This window comes from Loxodonta africana, chromosome 12 (genome assembly GCF_030014295.1).
Source record: "Loxodonta africana isolate mLoxAfr1 chromosome 12, mLoxAfr1.hap2, whole genome shotgun sequence".
Classification (NCBI taxonomy): Eukaryota; Metazoa; Chordata; class Mammalia; order Proboscidea; family Elephantidae; genus Loxodonta; species Loxodonta africana.
In genome coordinates this window covers 20,618,148-20,639,478 of record NC_087353.1, presented here as the reverse complement: position 1 = coordinate 20,639,478, position 21,331 = coordinate 20,618,148, and positions in this window count along the sequence as shown.

Sequence of the window (21,331 nt, the reverse complement as noted above, 5' to 3'; positions counted from 1 at the left end):
AGGGCAACACGGCATAGGATTTACTCTGCCCGGAGAGAGTTGCGGCTTTGTAGTTTGAGCTAGGGAACCTTGCTTTCGCAAGTGCGAATTGATCGAATTCAGGCAGAACGCAGAAAACGAAAAGGCCTTTTCCCCCTATGTGCTTTCCCAGTCTCTTCAAGCTCAAACTATGTCGTTGCTCCTCTGGAAGGATACGTGCACCGCGAGGTAGTTTTTCAGAAGAAGCCTAGCGTTTGCAAGAGCAAACGAGGAATTCATTGCAGGAAAGAGGAAGGAAAGAAAGTTTCTCTCCTTCTGCCTGCTTTGCTCAGAGGACTGGATGAAGTCAGGGACTTCTCCCTTTCACTGAGAAACGTGCAGGCTGCTGTTGCCTGTGCGCTCTCTTCTTTGGAAAAGAGTCTGCAGTTCCACACTTGGAACCGTGAAAAGCCACCGGGGTCTGTTAAGATTTCCCCAGGCGCTTTGTTTTCCCTGGGCCAAAGCGAGCCTTCACAATAGCTTCACGCTAACACTGCCTACTCGTTCCACTGCCAGAACACGCCTAGCGCAAGGCAGTTCTCCGGGGAAAACTGCCCTTCGAGAAGGGCAGTTTGCCGAGCTCATTGTGGGAAAAAGAAACCAAAGGACGGTTTTCTCCTTCTAACTGCTTTCGTCAGAGGAATGGGTGAAGTCACAGTGTTCTTTCTCTCACGGAGATACACACAATCTGATGTTGCCTCTGAGCTCCGTGCTTTGCAAATACTGAAAGTGACATACATTCATGTGGGGAAACACATGGCTTTGCTAGGATTTCTCTAGGCAAAGTGTTTTCCCTGGGCCTCACTCTACCAACAGTATCTCGTCAGGGCAACACGGCATAGGATTTACTCTGCCCGGAGAGAGTTGCGGCTTTGTAGTTTGAGCTAGGGAACCTTGCTTTCGCAAGTGCGAATTGATCGAATTCAGGCAGAACGCAGAAAACGAAAAGGCCTTTTCCCCCTATGTGCTTTCCCAGTCTCTTCAAGCTCAAACTATGTCGTTGCTCCTCTGGAAGGATACGTGCACCGCGAGGTAGTTTTTCAGAAGAAGCCTAGCGTTTGCAAGAGCAAACGAGGAATTCATTGCAGGAAAGAGGAAGGAAAGAAAGTTTCTCTCCTTCTGCCTGCTTTGCTCAGAGGACTGGATGAAGTCAGGGACTTCTCCCTTTCACTGAGAAACGTGCAGGCTGCTGTTGCCTGTGCGCTCTCTTCTTTGGAAAAGAGTCTGCAGTTCCACACTTGGAACCGTGAAAAGCCACCGGGGTCTGTTAAGATTTCCCCAGGCGCTTTGTTTTCCCTGGGCCAAAGCGAGCCTTCACAATAGCTTCACGCTAACACTGCCTACTCGTTCCACTGTCAGAACACGCCTAGCGCAAGGCAGTTCTCCGGGGAAAACTGCCCTTCGCGAAGGGCAGTTTGCCGAGCTCATTGTGGGAAAACGAAACCAAAGGACGGTTTTCTCCTTCTAACTGCTTTCGTCACAGGAATGGGTGAAGTCACAGTGTTCTTTCTCTCACGGAGATACACACAATCTGATGTTGCCTCTGAGCTCCATGCTTTGCAAATACTGAAAGTGACATACATTCATGTGGGGAAACACATGGCTTTGCTAGGATTTCTCTAGGCAAAGTGTTTTCCCTGGGCCTCACTCTACCAACAGTATCTCGTCAGGGCAACACGGCATAGGATTTACTCTGCCCGGAGAGAGTTGCGGCTTTGTAGTTTGAGCTAGGGAACCTTGCTTTCGCAAGTGCGAATTGATCGAATTCAGGCAGAACGCAGAACACGAAAAGGCCTTTTCCCCCTATGTGCTTTCCCAGTCTCTTCAAGCTCAAACTATGTCGTTGCTCCTCTGGAAGGATACGTGCACCGCGAGGTAGTTTTTCAGAAGAAGCCTAGCGTTTGCAAGAGCAAACGAGGAATTCATTGCAGGAAAGAGGAAGGAAAGAAAGTTTCTCTCCTTCTGCCTGCTTTGCTCAGAGGACTGGATGAAGTCAGGGACTTCTCCCTTTCACTGAGAAACGTGCAGGCTGCTGTTGCCTGTGCGCTCTCTTCTTTGGAAAAGAGTCTGCAGTTCCACACTTGGAACCGTGAAAAGCCACCGGGGTCTGTTAAGATTTCCCCAGGCGCTTTGTTTTCCCTGGGCCAAAGCGAGCCTTCACAATAGCTTCACGCTAACACTGCCTACTCGTTCCACTGCCAGAACACGCCTAGCGCAAGGCAGTTCTCCGGGGAAAACTGCCCTTCGCGAAGGGCAGTTTGCCGAGCTCATTGTGGGAAAACGAAACCAAAGGACGGTTTTCTCCTTCTAACTGCTTTCGTCAGAGGAATGGGTGAAGTCACAGTGTTCTTTCTCTCACGGAGATACACACAATCTGATGATGCCTCTGAGCACCGTGCTTTGCAAATACTGAAAGTGACATACATTCATGTGGGGAAACACATGGCTTTGCTAGGATTTCTCTAGGCAAAGTGTTTTCCCTGGGCCTCACTCTACCAACAGTATCTCGTCAGGGCAACACGGCATAGGATTTACTCTGCCCGGAGAGAGTTGCGGCTTTGTAGTTTGAGCTAGGGAACCTTGCTTTCGCAAGTGCGAATTGATCGAATTCAGGCAGAACGCAGAACACGAAAAGGCCTTTTCCCCCTATGTGCTTTCCCAGTCTCTTCAAGCTCAAACTATGTCGTTGCTCCTCTGGAAGGATACGTGCACCGCGAGGTAGTTTTTCAGAAGAAGCCTAGCGTTTGCAAGAGCAAACGAGGAATTCATTGCAGGAAAGAGGAAGGAAAGAAAGTTTCTCTCCTTCTGCCTGCTTTGCTCAGAGGACTGGATGAAGTCAGGGACTTCTCCCTTTCACTGAGAAACGTGCAGGCTGCTGTTGCCTGTGCGCTCTCTTCTTTGGAAAAGAGTCTGCAGTTCCACACTTGGAACCGTGAAAAGCCACCGGGGTCTGTTAAGATTTCCCCAGGCGCTTTGTTTTCCCTGGGCCAAAGCGAGCCTTCACAATAGCTTCACGCTAACACTGCCTACTCGTTCCACTGTCAGAACACGCCTAGCGCAAGGCAGTTCTCCGGGGAAAACTGCCCTTCGCGAAGGGCAGTTTGCCGAGCTCATTGTGGGAAAACGAAACCAACGGACGGTTTTCTCCTTCTAACTGCTTTCGTCAGAGGAATGGGTGAAGTCACAGTGTTCTTTCTCTCACGGAGATACACACAATCTGATGTTGCCTCTGAGCTCCGTGCTTTGCAAATACTGAAAGTGACATACATTCATGTGGGGAAACACATGGCTTTGCTAGGATTTCTCTAGGCAAAGTGTTTTCCCTGGGCCTCACTCTACCAACAGTATCTCGTCAGGGCAACACGGCATAGGATTTACTCTGCCCGGAGAGAGTTGCGGCTTTGTAGTTTGAGCTAGGGAACCTTGCTTTCGCAAGTGCGAATTGATCGAATTCAGGCAGAACGCAGAACACGAAAAGGCCTTTTCCCCCTATGTGCTTTCCCAGTCTCTTCAAGCTCAAACTATGTCGTTGCTCCTCTGGAAGGATACGTGCACCGCGAGGTAGTTTTTCAGAAGAAGCCTAGCGTTTGCAAGAGCAAACGAGGAATTCATTGCAGGAAAGAGGAAGGAAAGAAAGTTTCTCTCCTTCTGCCTGCTTTGCTCAGAGGACTGGATGAAGTCAGGGACTTCTCCCTTTCACTGAGAAACGTGCAGGCTGCTGTTGCCTGTGCGCTCTCTTCTTTGGAAAAGAGTCTGCAGTTCCACACTTGGAACCGTGAAAAGCCACCGGGGTCTGTTAAGATTTCCCCAGGCGCTTTGTTTTCCCTGGGCCAAAGCGAGCCTTCACAATAGCTTCACGCTAACACTGCCTACTCGTTCCACTGTCAGAACACGCCTAGCGCAAGGCAGTTCTCCGGGGAAAACTGCCCTTCGCGAAGGGCAGTTTGCCGAGCTCATTGTGGGAAAACGAAACCAAAGGACGGTTTTCTCCTTCTAACTGCTTTCGTCAGAGGAATGGGTGAAGTCACAGTGTTCTTTCTCTCACGGAGATACACACAATCTGATGTTGCCTCTGAGCTCCGTGCTTTGCAAATACTGAAAGTGACATACATTCATGTGGGGAAACACATGGCTTTGCTAGGATTTCTCTAGGCAAAGTGTTTTCCCTGGGCCTCACTCTACCAACAGTATCTCGTCAGGGCAACACGGCATAGGATTTACTCTGCCCGGAGAGAGTTGCGGCTTTGTAGTTTGAGCTAGGGAACCTTGCTTTCGCAAGTGCGAATTGATCGAATTCAGGCAGAACGCAGAAAACGAAAAGGTCTTTTCCCCCATGTGCTTTCCCAGTCTCTTCAAGCTCAAACTATGTCGTTGCTCCTCTGGAAGGATACGTGCACCGCGAGGTAGTTTTTCAGAAGAAGCCTAGCGTTTGCAAGAGCAAACGAGGAATTCATTGCAGGAAAGAGGAAGGAAAGAAAGTTTCTCTCCTTCTGCCTGCTTTGCTCAGAGGACTGGATGAAGTCAGGGACTTCTCCCTTTCACTGAGAAACGTGCAGGCTGCTGTTGCCTGTGCGCTCTCTTCTTTGGAAAAGAGTCTGCAGTTCCACACTTGGAACCGTGAAAAGCCACCGGGGTCTGTTAAGATTTCCCCAGGCGCTTTGTTTTCCCTGGGCCAAAGCGAGCCTTCACAATAGCTTCACGCTAACACTGCCTACTCGTTCCACTGTCAGAACACGGCTAGCGCAAGGCAGTTCTCCGGGGAAAACTGCCCTTCGCGAAGGGCAGTTTGCCGAGCTCATTGTGGGAAAACGAAACCAACGGACGGTTTTCTCCTTCTAACTGCTTTCGTCAGAGGAATGGGTGAAGTCACAGTGTTCTTTCTCTCACGGAGATACACACAATCTGATGTTGCCTCTGAGCTCCGTGCTTTGCAAATACTGAAAGTGACATACATTCATGTGGGGAAACACATGGCTTTGCTAGGATTTCTCTAGGCAAAGTGTTTTCCCTGGGCCTCACTCTACCAACAGTATCTCGTCAGGGCAACACGGCATAGGATTTACTCTGCCCGGAGAGAGTTGCGGCTTTGTAGTTTGAGCTAGGGAACCTTGCTTTCGCAAGTGCGAATTGATCGAATTCAGGCAGAACGCAGAACACGAAAAGGCCTTTTCCCCCTATGTGCTTTCCCAGTCTCTTCAAGCTCAAACTATGTCGTTGCTCCTCTGGAAGGATACGTGCACCGCGAGGTAGTTTTTCAGAAGAAGCCTAGCGTTTGCAAGAGCAAACGAGGAATTCATTGCAGGAAAGAGGAAGGAAAGAAAGTTTCTCTCCTTCTGCCTGCTTTGCTCAGAGGACTGGATGAAGTCAGGGACTTCTCCCTTTCACTGAGAAACGTGCAGGCTGCTGTTGCCTGTGCGCTCTCTTCTTTGGAAAAGAGTCTGCAGTTCCACACTTGGAACCGTGAAAAGCCACCGGGGTCTGTTAAGATTTCCCCAGGCGCTTTGTTTTCCCTGGGCCAAAGCGAGCCTTCACAATAGCTTCACGCTAACACTGCCTACTCGTTCCACTGTCAGAACACGGCTAGCGCAAGGCAGTTCTCCGGGGAAAACTGCCCTTCGCGAAGGGCAGTTTGCCGAGCTCATTGTGGGAAAACGAAACCAACGGACGGTTTTCTCCTTCTAACTGCTTTCGTCAGAGGAATGGGTGAAGTCACAGTGTTCTTTCTCTCACGGAGATACACACAATCTGATGTTGCCTCTGAGCTCCGTGCTTTGCAAATACTGAAAGTGACATACATTCATGTGGGGAAACACATGGCTTTGCTAGGATTTCTCTAGGCAAAGTGTTTTCCCTGGGCCTCACTCTACCAACAGTATCTCGTCAGGGCAACACGGCATAGGATTTACTGTGCCCGGAGAGAGTTGCGGCTTTGTAGTTTGAGCTAGGGAACCTTGCTTTCGCAAGTGCGAATTGATCGAATTCAGGCAGAACGCAGAACACGAAAAGGCCTTTTCCCCCTATGTGCTTTCCCAGTCTCTTCAAGCTCAAACTATGTCGTTGCTCCTCTGGAAGGATACGTGCACCGCGAGGTAGTTTTTCAGAAGAAGCCTAGCGTTTGCAAGAGCAAACGAGGAATTCATTGCAGGAAAGAGGAAGGAAAGAAAGTTTCTCTCCTTCTGCCTGCTTTGCTCAGAGGACTGGATGAAGTCAGGGACTTCTCCCTTTCACTGAGAAACGTGCAGGCTGCTGTTGCCTGTGCGCTCTCTTCTTTGGAAAAGAGTCTGCAGTTCCACACTTGGAACCGTGAAAAGCCACCGGGGTCTGTTAAGATTTCCCCAGGCGCTTTGTTTTCCCTGGGCCAAAGCGAGCCTTCACAATAGCTTCACGCTAACACTGCCTACTCGTTCCACTGTCAGAACACGCCTAGCGCAAGGCAGTTCTCCGGGGAAAACTGCCCTTCGCGAAGGGCAGTTTGCCGAGCTCATTGTGGGAAAAAGAAACCAAAGGACGGTTTTCTCCTTCTAACTGCTTTCGTCAGAGGAATGGGTGAAGTCACAGTGTTCTTTCTCTCACGGAGATACACACAATCTGATGTTGCCTCTGAGCTCCGTGCTTTGCAAATACTGAAAGTGACATACATTCATGTGGGGAAACACATGGCTTTGCTAGGATTTCTCTAGGCAAAGTGTTTTCCCTGGGCCTCACTCTACCAACAGTATCTCGTCAGGGCAACACGGCATAGGATTTACTCTGCCCGGAGAGAGTTGCGGCTTTGTAGTTTGAGCTAGGGAACCTTGCTTTCGCAAGTGCGAATTGATCGAATTCAGGCAGAACGCAGAAAACGAAAAGGCCTTTTCCCCCTATGTGCTTTCCCAGTCTCTTCAAGCTCAAACTATGTCGTTGTTCCTCTGGAAGGATACGTGCACCGCGAGGTAGTTTTTCAGAAGAAGCCTAGCTTTTGCAAGAGCAAACGAGGAATTCATTGCAGGAAAGAGGAAGGAAAGAAAGTTTCTCTCCTTCTGCCTGCTTTGCTCAGAGGACTGGATGAAGTCAGGGACATCTCCCTTTCACTGAGAAACGTGCAGGCTGCTGTTGCCTGTGCGCTCTCTTCTTTGGAAAAGAGTCTGCAGTTCCACACTTGGAACCGTGAAAAGCCACCGGGGTCTGTTAAGATTTCCCCAGGCGCTTTGTTTTCCCTGGGGCAAAGCGAGCCTTCACAATAGCTTCACGCTAACACTGCCTACTCGTTCCACTGCCAGAACACGCCTAGCGCAAGGCAGTTCTCCGGGGAAAACTGCCCTTCGCGAAGGGCAGTTTGCCGAGCTCATTGTGGGAAAACGAAACCAACGGACGGTTTTCTCCTTCTAACTGCTTTCGTCAGAGGAATGGGTGAAGTCACAGTGTTCTTTCTCTCACGGAGATACACACAATCTGATGTTGCCTCTGAGCTCCGTGCTTTGCAAATACTGAAAGTGACATACATTCATGTGGGGAAACACATGGCTTTGCTAGGATTTCTCTAGGCAAAGTGTTTTCCCTGGGCCTCACTCTACCAACAGTATCTCGTCAGGGCAACACGGCATAGGATTTACTCTGCCCGGAGAGAGTTGCGGCTTTGTAGTTTGAGCTAGGGAACCTTGCTTTCGCAAGTGCGAATTGATCGAATTCAGGCAGAACGCAGAACACGAAAAGGCCTTTTCCCCCTATGTGCTTTCCCAGTCTCTTCAAGCTCAAACTATGTCGTTGCTCCTCTGGAAGGATACGTGCACCGCGAGGTAGTTTTTCAGAAGAAGCCTAGCGTTTGCAAGAGCAAACGAGGAATTCATTGCAGGAAAGAGGAAGGAAAGAAAGTTTCTCTCCTTCTGCCTGCTTTGCTCAGAGGACTGGATGAAGTCAGGGACTTCTCCCTTTCACTGAGAAACGTGCAGGCTGCTGTTGCCTGTGCGCTCTCTTCTTTGGAAAAGAGTCTGCAGTTCCACACTTGGAACCGTGAAAAGCCACCGGGGTCTGTTAAGATTTCCCCAGGCGCTTTGTTTTCCCTGGGCCAAAGCGAGCCTTCACAATAGCTTCACGCTAACACTGCCTACTCGTTCCACTGTCAGAACACGCCTAGCGCAAGGCAGTTCTCCGGGGAAAACTGCCCTTCGCGAAGGGCAGTTTGCCGAGCTCATTGTGGGAAAAAGAAACCAAAGGACGGTTTTCTCCTTCTAACTGCTTTCGTCAGAGGAACGGGTGAAGTCACAGTGTTCTTTCTCTCACGGAGATACACACAATCTGATGTTGCCTCTGAGCTCCGTGCTTTGCAAATACTGAAAGTGACATACATTCATGTGGGGAAACACATGGCTTTGCTAGGATTTCTCTAGGCAAAGTGTTTTCCCTGGGCCTCACTCTACCAACAGTATCTCGTCAGGGCAACACGGCATAGGATTTACTCTGCCCGGAGAGAGTTGCGGCTTTGTAGTTTGAGCTAGGGAACCTTGCTTTCGCAAGTGCGAATTGATCGAATTCAGGCAGAACGCAGAAAACGAAAAGGCCTTTTCCCCCTATGTGCTTTCCCAGTCTCTTCAAGCTCAAACTATGTCGTTGCTCCTCTGGAAGGATACGTGCACCGCGAGGTAGTTTTTCAGAAGAAGCCTAGCGTTTGCAAGAGCAAACGAGGAATTCATTGCAGGAAAGAGGAAGGAAAGAAAGTTTCTCTCCTTCTGCCTGCTTTGCTCAGAGGACTGGATGAAGTCAGGGACTTCTCCCTTTCACTGAGAAACGTGCAGGCTGCTGTTGCCTGTGCGCTCTCTTCTTTGGAAAAGAGTCTGCAGTTCCACACTTGGAACCGTGAAAAGCCACCGGGGTCTGTTAAGATTTCCCCAGGCGCTTTGTTTTCCCTGGGCCAAAGCGAGCCTTCACAATAGCTTCACGCTAACACTGCCTACTCGTTCCACTGTCAGAACACGCCTAGCGCAAGGCAGTTCTCCGGGGAAAACTGCCCTTCGCGAAGGGCAGTTTGCCGAGCTCATTGTGGGAAAACGAAACCAAAGGACGGTTTTCTCCTTCTAACTGCTTTCGTCAGAGGAATGGGTGAAGTCACAGTGTTCTTTCTCTCACGGAGATACACACAATCTGATGTTGCCTCTGAGCTCCGTGCTTTGCAAATACTGAAAGTGACATACATTCATGTGGGGAAACACATGGCTTTGCTAGGATTTCTCTAGGCAAAGTGTTTTCCCTGGGCCTCACTCTACCAACAGTATCTCGTCAGGGCAACACGGCATAGGATTTACTCTGCCCGGAGAGAGTTGCGGCTTTGTAGTTTGAGCTAGGGAACCTTGCTTTCGCAAGTGCGAATTGATCGAATTCAGGCAGAACGCAGAAAACGAAAAGGTCTTTTCCCCCATGGGCTTTCCCAGTCTCTTCAAGCTCAAACTATGTCGTTGCTCCTCTGGAAGGATACGTGCACCGCGAGGTAGTTTTTCAGAAGAAGCCTAGCGTTTGCAAGAGCAAACGAGGAATTCATTGCAGGAAAGAGGAAGGAAAGAAAGTTTCTCTCCTTCTGCCTGCTTTGCTCAGAGGACTGGATGAAGTCAGGGACTTCTCCCTTTCACTGAGAAACGTGCAGGCTGCTGTTGCCTGTGCGCTCTCTTCTTTGGAAAAGAGTCTGCAGTTCCACACTTGGAACCGTGAAAAGCCACCGGGGTCTGTTAAGATTTCCCCAGGCGCTTTGTTTTCCCTGGGCCAAAGCGAGCCTTCACAATAGCTTCACGCTAACACTGCCTACTCGTTCCACTGTCAGAACACGGCTAGCGCAAGGCAGTTCTCCGGGGAAAACTGCCCTTCGCGAAGGGCAGTTTGCCGAGCTCATTGTGGGAAAACGAAACCAACGGACGGTTTTCTCCTTCTAACTGCTTTCGTCAGAGGAATGGGTGAAGTCACAGTGTTCTTTCTCTCACGGAGATACACACAATCTGATGTTGCCTCTGAGCTCCGTGCTTTGCAAATACTGAAAGTGACATACATTCATGTGGGGAAACACATGGCTTTGCTAGGATTTCTCTAGGCAAAGTGTTTTCCCTGGGCCTCACTCTACCAACAGTATCTCGTCAGGGCAACACGGCATAGGATTTACTCTGCCCGGAGAGAGTTGCGGCTTTGTAGTTTGAGCTAGGGAACCTTGCTTTCGCAAGTGCGAATTGATCGAATTCAGGCAGAACGCAGAACACGAAAAGGCCTTTTCCCCCTATGTGCTTTCCCAGTCTCTTCAAGCTCAAACTATGTCGTTGCTCCTCTGGAAGGATACGTGCACCGCGAGGTAGTTTTTCAGAAGAAGCCTAGCGTTTGCAAGAGCAAACGAGGAATTCATTGCAGGAAAGAGGAAGGAAAGAAAGTTTCTCTCCTTCTGCCTGCTTTGCTCAGAGGACTGGATGAAGTCAGGGACTTCTCCCTTTCACTGAGAAACGTGCAGGCTGCTGTTGCCTGTGCGCTCTCTTCTTTGGAAAAGAGTCTGCAGTTCCACACTTGGAACCGTGAAAAGCCACCGGGGTCTGTTAAGATTTCCCCAGGCGCTTTGTTTTCCCTGGGCCAAAGCGAGCCTTCACAATAGCTTCACGCTAACACTGCCTACTCGTTCCACTGTCAGAACACGCCTAGCGCAAGGCAGTTCTCCGGGGAAAACTGCCCTTCGCGAAGGGCAGTTTGCCGAGCTCATTGTGGGAAAAAGAAACCAAAGGACGGTTTTCTCCTTCTAACTGCTTTCGTCAGAGGAATGGGTGAAGTCACAGTGTTCTTTCTCTCACGGAGATACACACAATCTGATGTTGCCTCTGAGCTCCGTGCTTTGCAAATACTGAAAGTGACATACATTCATGTGGGGAAACACATGGCTTTGCTAGGATTTCTCTAGGCAAAGTGTTTTCCCTGGGCCTCACTCTACCAACAGTATCTCGTCAGGGCAACACGGCATAGGATTTACTCTGCCCGGAGAGAGTTGCGGCTTTGTAGTTTGAGCTAGGGAACCTTGCTTTCGCAAGTGCGAATTGATCGAATTCAGGCAGAACGCAGAAAACGAAAAGGCCTTTTCCCCCTATGTGCTTTCCCAGTCTCTTCAAGCTCAAACTATGTCGTTGCTCCTCTGGAAGGATACGTGCACCGCGAGGTAGTTTTTCAGAAGAAGCCTAGCGTTTGCAAGAGCAAACGAGGAATTCATTGCAGGAAAGAGGAAGGAAAGAAAGTTTCTCTCCTTCTGCCTGCTTTGCTCAGAGGACTGGATGAAGTCAGGGACTTCTCCCTTTCACTGAGAAACGTGCAGGCTGCTGTTGCCTGTGCGCTCTCTTCTTTGGAAAAGAGTCTGCAGTTCCACACTTGGAACCGTGAAAAGCCACCGGGGTCTGTTAAGATTTCCCCAGGCGCTTTGTTTTCCCTGGGCCAAAGCGAGCCTTCACAATAGCTTCACGCTAACACTGCCTACTCGTTCCACTGTCAGAACACGCCTAGCGCAAGGCAGTTCTCCGGGGAAAACTGCCCTTCGCGAAGGGCAGTTTGCCGAGCTCATTGTGGGAAAACGAAACCAAAGGACGGTTTTCTCCTTCTAACTGCTTTCGTCAGAGGAATGGGTGAAGTCACAGTGTTCTTTCTCTCACGGAGATACACACAATCTGATGTTGCCTCTGAGCTCCGTGCTTTGCAAATACTGAAAGTGACATACATTCATGTGGGGAAACACATGGCTTTGCTAGGATTTCTCTAGGCAAAGTGTTTTCCCTGGGCCTCACTCTACCAACAGTATCTCGTCAGGGCAACACGGCATAGGATTTACTCTGCCCGGAGAGAGTTGCGGCTTTGTAGTTTGAGCTAGGGAACCTTGCTTTCGCAAGTGCGAATTGATCGAATTCAGGCAGAACGCAGAAAACGAAAAGGCCTTTTCCCCCTATGTGCTTTCCCAGTCTCTTCAAGCTCAAACTATGTCGTTGTTCCTCTGGAAGGATACGTGCACCGCGAGGTAGTTTTTCAGAAGAAGCCTAGCTTTTGCAAGAGCAAACGAGGAATTCATTGCAGGAAAGAGGAAGGAAAGAAAGTTTCTCTCCTTCTGCCTGCTTTGCTCAGAGGACTGGATGAAGTCAGGGACATCTCCCTTTCACTGAGAAACGTGCAGGCTGCTGTTGCCTGTGCGCTCTCTTCTTTGGAAAAGAGTCTGCAGTTCCACACTTGGAACCGTGAAAAGCCACCGGGGTCTGTTAAGATTTCCCCAGGCGCTTTGTTTTCCCTGGGCCAAAGCGAGCCTTCACAATAGCTTCACGCTAACACTGCCTACTCGTTCCACTGCCAGAACACGCCTAGCGCAAGGCAGTTCTCCGGGGAAAACTGCCCTTCGCGAAGGGCAGTTTGCCGAGCTCATTGTGGGAAAACGAAACCAAAGGACGGTTTTCTCCTTCTAACTGCTTTCGTCAGAGGAATGGGTGAAGTCACAGTGTTCTTTCTCTCACGGAGATACACACAATCTGATGTTGCCTCTGAGCTCCGTGCTTTGCAAATACTGAAAGTGACATACATTCATGTGGGGAAACACATGGCTTTGCTAGGATTTCTCTAGGCAAAGTGTTTTCCCTGGGCCTCACTCTACCAACAGTATCTCGTCAGGGCAACACGGCATAGGATTTACTCTGCCCGGAGAGAGTTGCGGCTTTGTAGTTTGAGCTAGGGAACCTTGCTTTCGCAAGTGCGAATTGATCGAATTCAGGCAGAACGCAGAAAACGAAAAGGCCTTTTCCCCCTATGTGCTTTCCCAGTCTCTTCAAGCTCAAACTATGTCGTTGTTCCTCTGGAAGGATACGTGCACCGCGAGGTAGTTTTTCAGAAGAAGCCTAGCTTTTGCAAGAGCAAACGAGGAATTCATTGCAGGAAAGAGGAAGGAAAGAAAGTTTCTCTCCTTCTGCCTGCTTTGCTCAGAGGACTGGATGAAGTCAGGGACATCTCCCTTTCACTGAGAAACGTGCAGGCTGCTGTTGCCTGTGCGCTCTCTTCTTTGGAAAAGAGTCTGCAGTTCCACACTTGGAACCGTGAAAAGCCACCGGGGTCTGTTAAGATTTCCCCAGGCGCTTTGTTTTCCCTGGGGCAAAGCGAGCCTTCACAATAGCTTCACGCTAACACTGCCTACTCGTTCCACTGCCAGAACACGCCTAGGGCAAGGCAGTTCTCCGGGGAAAACTGCCCTTCGCGAAGGGCAGTTTGCCGAGCTCATTGTGGGAAAACGAAACCAAAGGACGGTTTTCTCCTGCTAACTGCTTTCGTCAGAGGAATGGGTGAAGTCACAGTGTTCTTTCTCTCACGGAGATACACACAATCTGATGATGCCTCTGAGCTCCGTGCTTTGCAAATACTGAAAGTGACATACATTCATGTGGGGAAACACATGGCTTTGCTAGGATTTCTCTAGGCAAAGTGTTTTCCCTGGGCCTCACTCTACCAACAGTATCTCGTCAGGGCAACACGGCATAGGATTTACTCTGCCCGGAGAGAGTTGCGGCTTTGTAGTTTGAGCTAGGGAACCTTGCTTTCGCAAGTGCGAATTGATCGAATTCAGGCAGAACGCAGAAAACGAAAAGGCCTTTTCCCCCTATGTGCTTTCCCAGTCTCTTCAAGCTCAAACTATGTCGTTGCTCCTCTGGAAGGATACGTGCACCGCGAGGTAGTTTTTCAGAAGAAGCCTAGCGTTTGCAAGAGCAAACGAGGAATTCATTGCAGGAAAGAGGAAGGAAAGAAAGTTTCTCTCCTTCTGCCTGCTTTGCTCAGAGGACTGGATGAAGTCAGGGACTTCTCCCTTTCACTGAGAAACGTGCAGGCTGCTGTTGCCTGTGCGCTCTCTTCTTTGGAAAAGAGTCTGCAGTTCCACACTTGGAACCGTGAAAAGCCACCGGGGTCTGTTAAGATTTCCCCAGGCGCTTTGTTTTCCCTGGGCCAAAGCGAGCCTTCACAATAGCTTCACGCTAACACTGCGTACTCGTTCCACTGCCAGAACACGCCTAGCGCAAGGCAGTTCTCCGGGGAAAACTGCCCTTCGCGAAGGGCAGTTTGCCGAGCTCATTGTGGGAAAACGAAACCAAAGGACGGTTTTCTCCTTCTAACTGCTTTCGTCAGAGGAATGGGTGAAGTCACAGTGTTCTTTCTCTCACGGAGATACACACAATCTGATGTTGCCTCTGAGCTCCGTGCTTTGCAAATACTGAAAGTGACATACATTCATGTGGGGAAACACATGGCTTTGCTAGGATTTCTCTAGGCAAAGTGTTTTCCCTGGGCCTCACTCTACCAACAGTATCTCGTCAGGGCAACACGGCATAGGATTTACTCTGCCCGGAGAGAGTTGCGGCTTTGTAGTTTGAGCTAGGGAACCTTGCTTTCGCAAGTGCGAATTGATCGAATTCAGGCAGAACGCAGAAAACGAAAAGGCCTTTTCCCCCTATGTGCTTTCCCAGTCTCTTCAAGCTCAAACTATGTCGTTGCTCCTCTGGAAGGATACGTGCACCGCGAGGTAGTTTTTCAGAAGAAGCCTAGCGTTTGCAAGAGCAAACGAGGAATTCATTGCAGGAAAGAGGAAGGAAAGAAAGTTTCTCTCCTTCTGCCTGCTTTGCTCAGAGGACTGGATGAAGTCACGGACTTCTCCCTTTCACTGAGAAACGTGCAGGCTGCTGTTGCCTGTGCGCTCTCTTCTTTGGAAAAGAGTCTGCAGTTCCACACTTGGAACCGTGAAAAGCCACCGGGGTCTGTTAAGATTTCCCCAGGCGCTTTGTTTTCCCTGGGCCAAAGCGAGCCTTCAAAATAGCTTCACGCTAACACTGCCTACTCGTTCCACTGTCAGAACACGCCTAGCGCAAGGCAGTTCTCCGGGGAAAACTGCCCTTCGCGAAGGGCAGTTTGCCGAGCTCATTGTGGGAAAACGAAACCAAAGGACGGTTTTCTCCTTCTAACTGCTTTCGTCAGAGGAATGGGTGAAGTCACAGTGTTCTTTCTCTCACGGAGATACACACAATCTGATGTTGCCTCTGAGCTCCGTGCTTTGCAAATACTGAAAGTGACATACATTCATGTGGGGAAACACATGGCTTTGCTAGGATTTCTCTAGGCAAAGTGTTTTCCCTGGGCCTCACTCTACCAACAGTATCTCGTCAGGGCAACACGGCATAGGATTTACTCTGCCCGGAGAGAGTTGCGGCTTTGTAGTTTGAGCTAGGGAACCTTGCTTTCGCAAGTGCGAATTGATCGAATTCAGGCAGAACGCAGAAAACGAAAAGGCCTTTTCCCCCTATGTGCTTTCCCAGTCTCTTCAAGCTCAAACTATGTCGTTGCTCCTCTGGAAGGATACGTGCACCGCGAGGTAGTTTTTCAGAAGAAGCCTAGCTTTTGCAAGAGCAAACGAGGAATTCATTGCAGGAAAGAGGAAGGAAAGAAAGTTTCTCTCCTTCTGCCTGCTTTGCTCAGAGGACTGGATGAAGTCAGGGGCTTCTCCCTTTCACTGAGAAACATGCAGGCTGCTATTGCCTGTGCGCTCTCTTCTTTGGAAAAGAGTCTGCAGTTCCACACTTGGAACCGTGAAAAGCCACCGGGGTCTGTTAAGATTTCCCCAGGCGCTTTGTTTTCCCTGGGCCAAAGCGAGCCTTCACAATAGCTTCACGCTAACACTGCCTACTCGTTCCACTGCCAGAACACGGCTAGCGCAAGGCAGTTCTCCGGGGAAAACTGCCCTTCGCGAAGGGCAGTTTGCCGAGCTCATTGTGGGAAAACGAAACCAAAGGACGGCTTTCTCCTTCTAACTGCTTTCGTCAGAGGAACGGGTGAAGTCACAGTGTTCTTTCTCTCACGGAGATACACACAATCTGATGTTGCCTCTGAGCTCCGTGCTTTGCAAATACTGAAAGTGACATACATTCATGTGGGGAAACACATGGCTTTGCTAGGATTTCTCTAGGCAAAGTGTTTTCCCTGGGCCTCACTCTACCAACAGTATCTCGTCAGGGCAACACGGCATAGGATTTACTCTGCCCGGAGAGAGTTGCGGCTTTGTAGTTTGAGCTAGGGAACCTTGCTTTCGCAAGTGCGAATTGATCGAATTCAGGCAGAACGCAGAACACGAAAAGGCCTTTTCCCCCTATGTGCTTTCCCAGTCTCTTCAAGCTCAAACTATGTCGTTGCTCCTCTGGAAGGATACGTGCACCGCGAGGTAGTTTTTCAGAAGAAGCCTAGCGTTTGCAAGAGCAAACGAGGAATTCATTGCAGGAAAGAGGAAGGAAAGAAAGTTTCTCCCTTTCACTGAGAAACGTGCAGGCTGCTGTTGCCTGTGCGCTCTCTTTGGAAAAGAGTCTGCAGTTCCACACTTGGAACCGTGAAAAGCCACCGGGGTCTGTTAAGATTTCCCCAGGCGCTTTGTTTTCCCTGGGCCAAAGCGAGCCTTCACAATAGCTTCACGCTAACACTGCCTACTCGTTCCACTGTCAGAACACGGCTAGCGCAAGGCAGTTCTCCGGGGAAAACTGCCCTTCGCGAAGGGCAGTTTGCCGAGCTCATTGTGGGAAAACGAAACCAAAGGACTTTTTTCTCCTTCTAACTGCTTTCGTCAGAGGAATGGGTGAAGTCACAGTGTTCTTTCTCTCACGGAGATACACACAATCTGATGTTGCCTCTGAGCTCCGTGCTTTGCAAATACTGAAAGTGACATACATTCATGTGGGGAAACACATGGCTTTGCTAGGATTTCTCTAGGCAAAGTGTTTTCCCTGGGCCTCACTCTACCAACAGTATCTCGTCAGGGCAACACGGCATAGGATTTACTCTGCCCGGAGAGAGTTGCGGCTTTGTAGTTTGAGCTAGGGAACCTTGCTTTCGCAAGTGCGAATTGATCGAATTCAGGCAGAACGCAGAAAACGAAAAGGTCTTTTCCCCCTATGTGCTTTCCCAGTCTCTTCAAGCTCAAACTATGTCGTTGCTCCTCTGGAAGGATACGTGCACCGCGAGGTAGTTTTTCAGAAGAAGCCTAGCGTTTGCAAGAGCAAACGAGGAATTCATTGCAGGAAAGAGGAAGGAAAGAAAGTTTCTCTCCTTCTGCCTGCTTTGCTCAGAGGACTGGATGAAGTCAGGGACTTCTCCCTTTCACTGAGAAACGTGCAGGCTGCTGTTGCCTGTGCGCTCTCTTCTTTGGAAAAGAGTCTGCAGTTCCACACTTGGAACCGTGAAAAGCCACCGGGGTCTGTTAAGATTTCCCCAGGCGCTTTGTTTTCCCTGGGCCAAAGCGAGCCTTCACAATAGCTTCACGCTAACACTGCCTACTCGTTCCACTGCCAGAACACGGCTAGCGCAAGGCAGTTCTCCGGGGAAAACTGCCCTTCGCGAAGGGCAGTTTGCCGAGCTCATTGTGGGAAAACGAAACCAAAGGACGGTTTTCTCCTTCTAACTGCTTTCGTCAGAGGAATGGGTGAAGTCACAGTGTTCTTTCTCTCACGGAGATACACACAATCTGATGTTGCCTCTGAGCTCCGTGCTTTGCAAATACTGAAAGTGACATACATTCATGTGGGGAAACACATGGCTTTGCTAGGATTTCTCTAGGCAAAGTGTTTTCCCTGGGCCTCACTCTACCAACAGTATCTCGTCAGGGCAACACGGCATACGATTTACTCTGCCCGGAGAGAGTTGCGGCTTTGTAGTTTGAGCTAGGGAACCTGCTTTCGCAAGTGCGAATTGATCGAATTCAGGCAGAACGCAGAACACGAAAAGGCCTTTTCCCCCTATGTGCTTTCCCAGTCTCTTCAAGCTCAAACTATGTCGTTGCTCCTCTGGAAGGATACGTGCACCGCGAGGTAGTTTTTCAGAAGAAGCCTAGCTTTTGCAAGAGCAAACGAGGAATTCATTGCAGGAAAGAGGAAGGAAAGAAAGTTTCTCTCCTTCTGCCTGCTTTGCTCAGAGGACTGGATGAAGTCAGGGACTTCTCCCTTTCACTGAGAAACGTGCAGGCTGCTGTTGCCTGTGCGCTCTCTTTGGAAAAGAGTCTGCAGTTCCACACTTGGAACCGTGAAAAGCCACCGGGGTCTGTTAAGATTTCCCCAGGCGCTTTGTTTTCCCTGGGCCAAAGCGAGCCTTCACAATAGCTTCACGCTAACACTGCCTACTCGTTCCACTGTCAGAACACGGCTAGCGCAAGGCAGTTCTCCGGGGAAAACTGCCCTTCGCGAAGGGCAGTTTGCCGAGCTCATTGTGGGAAAACGAAACCAAAGGACTTTTTTCTCCTTCTAACTGCTTTCGTCAGAGGAATGGGTGAAGTCACAGTGTTCTTTCTCTCACGGAGATACACACAATCTGATGTTGCCTCTGAGCTCCGTGCTTTGCAAATACTGAAAGTGACATACATTCATGTGGGGAAACACATGGCTTTGCTAGGATTTCTCTAGGCAAAGTGTTTTCCCTGGGCCTCACTCTACCAACAGTATCTCGTCAGGGCAACACGGCATAGGATTTACTCTGCCCGGAGAGAGTTGCGGCTTTGTAGTTTGAGCTAGGGAACCTTGCTTTCGCAAGTGCGAATTGATCGAATTCAGGCAGAACGCAGAAAACGAAAAGGTCTTTTCCCCCTATGTGCTTTCCCAGTCTCTTCAAGCTCAAACTATGTCGTTGCTCCTCTGGAAGGATACGTGCACCGCGAGGTAGTTTTTCAGAAGAAGCCTAGCGTTTGCAAGAGCAAACGAGGAATTCATTGCAGGAAAGAGGAAGGAAAGAAAGTTTCTCTCCTTCTGCCTGCTTTGCTCAGAGGACTGGATGAAGTCAGGGACTTCTCCCTTTCACTGAGAAACGTGCAGGCTGCTGTTGCCTGTGCGCTCTCTTCTTTGGAAAAGAGTCTGCAGTTCCACACTTGGAACCGTGAAAAGCCACCGGGGTCTGTTAAGATTTCCCCAGGCGCTTTGTTTTCCCTGGGCCAAAGCGAGCCTTCACAATAGCTTCACGCTAACACTGCCTACTCGTTCCACTGCCAGAACACGGCTAGCGCAAGGCAGTTCTCCGGGGAAAACTGCCCTTCGCGAAGGGCAGTTTGCCGAGCTCATTGTGGGAAAACGAAACCAAAGGACGGTTTTCTCCTTCTAACTGCTTTCGTCAGAGGAATGGGTGAAGTCACAGTGTTCTTTCTCTCACGGAGATACACACAATCTGATGTTGCCTCTGAGCTCCGTGCTTTGCAAATACTGAAAGTGACATACATTCATGTGGGGAAACACATGGCTTTGCTAGGATTTCTCTAGGCAAAGTGTTTTCCCTGGGCCTCACTCTACCAACAGTATCTCGTCAGGGCAACACGGCATACGATTTACTCTGCCCGGAGAGAGTTGCGGCTTTGTAGTTTGAGCTAGGGAACCTGCTTTCGCAAGTGCGAATTGATCGAATTCAGGCAGAACGCAGAACACGAAAAGGCCTTTTCCCCCTATGTGCTTTCCCAGTCTCTTCAAGCTCAAACTATGTCGTTGCTCCTCTGGAAGGATACGTGCACCGCGAGGTAGTTTTTCAGAAGAAGCCTAGCTTTTGCAAGAGCAAACGAGGAATTCATTGCAGGAAAGAGGAAGGAAAGAAAGTTTCTCTCCTTCTGCCTGCTTTGCTCAGAGGACTGGATGAAGTCAGGGACTTCTCCCTTTCACTGAGAAACGTGCAGGCTGCTGTTGCCTGTGCGCTCTCTTCTTTGGAAAAGAGTCTGCAGTTCCACACTTGGAACCGTGAAAAGCCACCGGGGTCTGTTAAGATTTCCCCAGGCGCTTTGTTTTCCCTGGGCCAAAGCGAGCCTTCACAATAGCTTCACGCTAACACTGCCTACTCGTTCCACTGCCAGAACACGCCTAGCGCAAGGCAGTTCTCCGGGGAAAACTGCCCTTAGCGAAGGGCAGTTTGCCGAGCTCATTGTGGGAAAACGAAACCAAAGGACGGTTTTCTCCTTCTAACTGCTTTCGTCAGAGGAACGGGTGAAGTCACAGTGTTCTTTCTCTCACGGAGATACACACAATCTGATGTTGCCTCTGAGCTCCGTGCTTTGCAAATACTGAAAGTGACATACATTCATGTGGGGAAACACATGGCTTTGCTAGGATTTCTCTAGGCAAAGTGTTTTCCCTGGGCCTCACTCTACCAACAGTATCTCGTCAGGGCAACACGGCATAGGATTTACTCTGCCCGGAGAGAGTTGCGGCTTTGTAGTTTGAGCTAGGGAACCTTGCTTTCGCAAGTGCGAATTGATCGAATTCAGGCAGAACGCAGAAAACGAAAAGGTCTTTTCCCCCATGTGCTTTCCCAGTCTCTTCAAGCTCAAACTATGTCGTTGCTCCTCTGGAAGGATACGTGCACCGCGAGGTAGTTTTTCAGAAGAAGCCTAGCGTTTGCAAGAGCAAACGAGGAATTCATTGCAGGAAAGAGGAAGGAAAGAAAGTTTCTCTCCTTCTGCCTGCTTTGCTCAGAGGACTGGATGAAGTCAGGGACTTCTCCCTTTCACTGAGAAACGTGCAGGCTGCTGTTGCCTGTGCGCTCTCTTCTTTGGAAAAGAGTCTGCAGTTCCACACTTGGAACCGTGAAAAGCCACCGGGGTCTGTTAAGATTTCCCCAGGCGCTTTGTTTTCCCTGGGCCAAAGCGAGCCTTCACAATAGCTTCACGCTAACACTGCCTACTCGTTCCACTGCCAGAACACGCCTAGCGCAAGGCAGTTCTCCGGGGAAAACTGCCCTTCGAGAAGGGCAGTTTGCCGAGCTCATTGTGGGAAAACGAAACCAAAGGACGGTTTTCTCCTTCTAACTGCTTTCGTCAGAGGAACGGGTGAAGTCACAGTGTTCTTTCTCTCACGGAGATACACACAATCTGATGTTGCCTCTGAGCTCCGTGCTTTGCAAATACTGAAAGTGACATACATTCATGTGGGGAAACACATGGCTTTGCTAGGATTTCTCTAGGCAAAGTGTTTTCCCTGGGCCTCACTCTACCAACAGTATCTCGTCAGGGCAACACGGCATAGGATTTACTCTGCCCGAAGAGAGTTGCGGCTTTGTAGTTTGAGCTAGGGAACCTTGCTTTCGCAAGTGCGAATTGATCGAATTCAGGCAGAACGCAGAACACGAAAAGGCCTTTTCCCCCTATGTGCTTTCCCAGTCTCTTCAAGCTCAAAATATGTCGTTGCTCCTCTGGAAGGATACGTGCACCGCGAGGTAGTTTTTCAGAAGAAGCCTAGCGTTTGCAAGAGCAAACGAGGAATTCATTGCAGGAAAGAGGAAGGAAAGAAAGTTTCTCTCCTTCTGCCTGCTTTGCTCAGAGGAC